Source organism: Triticum dicoccoides, chromosome 3B, assembly GCF_002162155.2.
Source record: "Triticum dicoccoides isolate Atlit2015 ecotype Zavitan chromosome 3B, WEW_v2.0, whole genome shotgun sequence".
Taxonomy (NCBI): domain Eukaryota; kingdom Viridiplantae; phylum Streptophyta; class Magnoliopsida; order Poales; family Poaceae; genus Triticum; species Triticum dicoccoides.
In genome coordinates, this window is record NC_041385.1 from 499473651 (window position 1) to 499478507 (window position 4857).

A 4857-nucleotide genomic window follows, 5' to 3' on the forward strand; every position below is an offset into this window, starting at 1 on the left:
ATAGTGGAATCACGGCATCTCGCATTGTGTGAGGGCGTGAGGAGAATACGGTGGCCCTAGTGGCTTCTTGGGGAGCATTGTGCCTCCACACCGCTCTAATGGAGACGTACTTCCCCTTAAAAGGAAGGAACTTCGGTAACACATCCTCGTCTTCACCGGCTCCACTCTTGGTTATCTCGTGCCTTTACTTGTGCAAGCTTTTTGTGTTGTATCCCTTGCTTGCTTGTGTACTTGTTGTTGTTGCATCATATAGGTTGCTCATCTAGTTGCATACCTAGACAACCTACTTTGATGCAAAGTTTAATTTGGTAAAGAAAAGCTAAAAATTGTTAGTTGCCTATTCATCCCCCCCCCTTCTAGTCAACTATATCGATCCTTTCAATCGTGATGATGGCTCAACCCATGGCCCTGCATCGGGCTACGTGGGGTATGCTGACCCGACATTTAATGCCCGATCGATGGAGTGTCCCGTTTGCTCGGCGGCTCAGCCCCCGGGTGCGTCATGGCTGGCGTCAAGGCCTCTTTGGGGATCTTCTATGACTCGTTTTAATGTGTGCGATCCATAATATGTAATTCCTACACAAAGTATTTTTATCGAGGTGTATTTTCGATAGTAGTTTACTTTATCCTATGCTAGATTACTTTGGAGGAGGCTTTGTATACATAACTTTTATGTATATCCTGGTATTCATTGTTCTGTTAACTGCCTTTATGAAGGGAGCAACGTTCAATCGCCGTTGTCACCGGATCCAACCACTGAAGGTCAAATCTAATTTTTCACCTACAAAAACCAGTTCGAGCATATCTGAGCAACGCCTTCAACAAGGTCCCGGTGTAAAAAAATCGTCATTGCCATGCATAACCCACTCTGGTCACCTAGGATTTCACCCCGGAGCTCGTGACCGGGTGTTCAAGAAGCACCACCATCAAGTCGCTCATGTGTTGTCGCCACCACTTTTCCACGATCCCAACAGCTACATGTGATATGTGACCACCACCATCGCACCACCATCCCTCTACATCAAGTCGTTATCCATAGTTTACATCTCACCGCTAAGACCTTTTGGTGGCCACTGCAACCCACAACACGGCCGCTGCCGGGATGAGATCACCTAGCCGTTGACAGGGCCCAGCAGGCAGGGTGCATCTAATCTCGACGTAGCAAACCACACCGACGATGGCCGCCAGATGCCATCCAAGGCGCACACCTCCATAACGAGCCAGCCGACAGCACAAATCGTCATTTTCTGAAGCTTGCAATCAGAACTACTCCCACTGTCTCATAATGTAAGACGTTTTTGACACTAGGTCAAAAAATGTATTACATTACAGAACAGAGGGAGTAGGACGAGGTGATAAAACCACCATGGGAGGCAGCGGTAGAATCTGGCCCACCATGCACCAGATCCATGGGTGTGCGTCCAGATCCAGCTGACCTCCACAGGAACCAGAGCAACGACGGCCGCAGTCGTGCCTCCTCTGACCACGTCAAATCTGGACGCAAGCAGCACACAGGGAGGCTCGTTCATCCTCTACAAACAAGCAGCCAGACCATCAACCAGCCAGACAGCCGCCAACGGCCATGGAGCACCGACCAAAACCACCGCGGTCTATGAGAGCTTGCATGCGTGCAAAGCTAGCCATCAATCAAGCATACATCTAGTTGATTGTTTTGCTGGCTAAGAGCATCTCTAGCAGACTTCTTAAAAGTGGTCAAACCCGTAAAAATCTGCATTTTCAGTTCCGCTATGTCAAAAAACGTCTTGAATAGAGCCCGTAAAAGTGGTCAAAGCCGTAAAAAATTCGCAGGCCCATGAGAATCCATCCCCACGACCCTTTTATTTACAGATTTGGAAGCAAAATATAAGGGAGACTGAAAATCGGTCAACGCAACGCGACAAGGAAATTCCGTCATGCGCACACGGGCTTCGATGATCTTTCGCCACGGAACTCGTTGGAAACTCGCCATTTACATCTACTGCGGCGTCGACCTGCGAAGTAGATCATAGGAGCAGCGGCTGGAGACTCAAGCAGCTACGACGACGAATGAGCTCCTGATCGATCCGACCAAGGACGAGGTAGCTAGCTAGCAAGCCTGGATCGACCCGGCCACGAATGAGCTAGCTTTTTTAAAAAAGGAGGAGGACCCCGCCTCTGCATCTGGACGATGCATATAGCCACTTTATTACTTATTCATACAAGACCTTACAAAGTCATACAACAGTAAGACTAAAGCACCCGTCTAGGCAACATGTGTCGCTACTCCTATCCAGTTGATGAAGGGATGCTGATAGTCTGGGCCTAATACCAAACAGACCTCACAACCAAATCTAACATCTAAACTTGAGGTCCCAACCAGGACACTTGCCGGGTATGGGGCACCCACCAGTTTGGCGCACTCCTCAACCAGGACGCCTGTCGGGTATGAGGCTGCCGCAGCCACCTGCCACCAATCCATCTTCAGTGGTGTACTACTTCATCTACCTTACCCGGTCTAGTTGCCGTCGACGCCACCACGACGCCAGACAACGCCACCATCATGCGCTCGTCCATCATCACACGCCCACCAACGAGACCCCGATGCTCCATGCCGCTGAGACCCGCGATGTCGATGTGCCAGATGCCATGCCACTCCTCCATCGTGAACGCCACCTGCTGCCACTGGTCCCATCCCCTCCGCCTGCAGTTCCTCTAACCGAGCAGCCAAACGCCCCAGGCGGCATCTCCAAGAAAGGTACGACACACGCAGTGTCGCCGCCACCCAATCTAAGGAGATTTTGGGTTTTCACCTGGGCATGGGGTCGGGGTAGAGGGCAGGGACCTCGACGGCGCCTGCAAGTAGGAGAACAGCGACCCCAGTCGTCGCCGCCGTCGGTATGAACGAGTCATCCAAAGTTTCCTCTGGTCCGATGTCACCTCTACCAACCCCCGCGAACGCACCGGGGCCGATGACCACGATCGTAAGCCACAAAGTGCAGCGGGAGAAGGCCTGCAGCACGGAGGAGATCCACCGGCAACTCACCACCCACGCGGTCAAGATGTCGTCCATCCACCCCCCCCCTCCTGCGAACGTTGCCAGCTGAAGGTGGTGTCACCATGCCTAACGAGGTCGCCGCCCCAGGTCCGGGTTCCTCCACGATGGCCGGAGTGGCGAGATCCGCCATGAGCGACGATATCCAGCAGCGCGCGGCCGACGCCATCGCCCAAGCCCGCCGTCGACCGGTCTCACCACCGCCAGGAGCCCGCACGCTGCCAGGAGTCCCACCGAACGAGCTAGCTAGCTAGCAAGCTCTTGGATCCATCCGGCCACGAACGAGCTAGCTAGCAAGCTCCTCGATCCAGCCGGTCATGGACGAGCTAGCTAGCTCCCAGATCCATCCCGCCACGGTCGAGCTAGCTAGCTCGTGGATCCATCCCGCGACGGAGGAGCTGGCTCCTGGATCGATTCGGCGACTACGGCGGACGACGGGAGCTGACTATGAACACGGGTGAGAGGAAGAAGAAGACGTGAGGAAGAATATACACGAATATTCGGTTTTACGGTCCGAGTTTAAGGGGTTTGTTCGGCCGCAGTTCAAACCGACTCTTAAAATGCGTTTTCCGCAAACTAAAAACCGCGTTTTCAATTTCGCGGTTTAAGGGGTCTGCTATAGATGCTCTAACACATGCACGTGAGCACGTCTTGGCTTAGTTTGATACGTTAAAGCGATTTAAACAATACACGTTAAAAAATCAGATTTTCTTTTTAACTTTAGTATTTGTTTTGAATTTTTCTCTTAACTGGGTGCAAATGAGCCCGGGCATAGAATTATATATTCGTATAATTAGAAATATTACAGTTAGATGAAATTCCATAGAAACAAGTAATGTAATCCGGCTATAAATCATGTGCGGCAAGGCCAACTCCACCGTGCGACCCTATCTTGTCCGGCCCCGTCCGTTTGGGGCAAAACAGACAAACCAGGCGGCCCAGCGCGCGACGGCCCGGACCCATCTGGTCCGTTTTGTGTCCGGGCCGACCCATTTCGAGCGCAAACTTGCGTCGGGTTTGGGTCACGGCGGACAGCGAACGAACGCTTCGAACATCCGCGGCGGGGTCGCGTGGCAGGCGGCCACCTACCTCCCACCCGCCAACATAAATGTGCACGGGCAGGTGGCCCCACTTGTCATCCGCACAGCGAAGGGTCGTCGCCCTTCTTAAATGAGAAGCCGTGGACCGGTCGTCGTCCACACTCCCACTCCGGCCCCTCTCTGCCCCCTCGAAACCCGACACCCTCAAAACCCTAACCGCTCCCCGTCGTCAACCTCGCCGACCGGCCGCACCCATGGGCCTTTGGAACTACGGCCGCAAGGGGAAGCACGACCGCAAGACCGGCTCCTCCTCGGGCCGCCGCCGCGGATCCGTGAAGAAGGAGGAGCCCGCGTCAGCGCCGCGCTCCTCCCGTCGAGCCCCCGCGCCAGCCCCCTTCACCATTGCCCCTAGGCGCGCCGGCGAGCGCGACTGGCAGTACATGTGCGCAAACGTGTGCCGGAGGTACTGGGAGACGAGGACGCCGGTCCCGTGGAGCGACGTCCACCTCCCCAACGGATGGCACCTCTCCGCGGACCGGGTCCCCATCCCGCTGGTGCCGGCGACCGGCCGTGCCCGGCACGATGAGATCGCACGCCGCCGCCGCCTCCTCCCCGACGACCTGTACTATGACCACAGGTATGTCCTCGACTCCCCGCTATGGGACACATGGCTACAGGACGAGCACGACACGCGTTGCGCGTCGTACTTCGCCAGCACGGTGTCGGGGCCGCGGTGGCCACGTGCAGAGGCGCGCGGGCGTACGCGGGTGCGCGGCCTGACGCCCA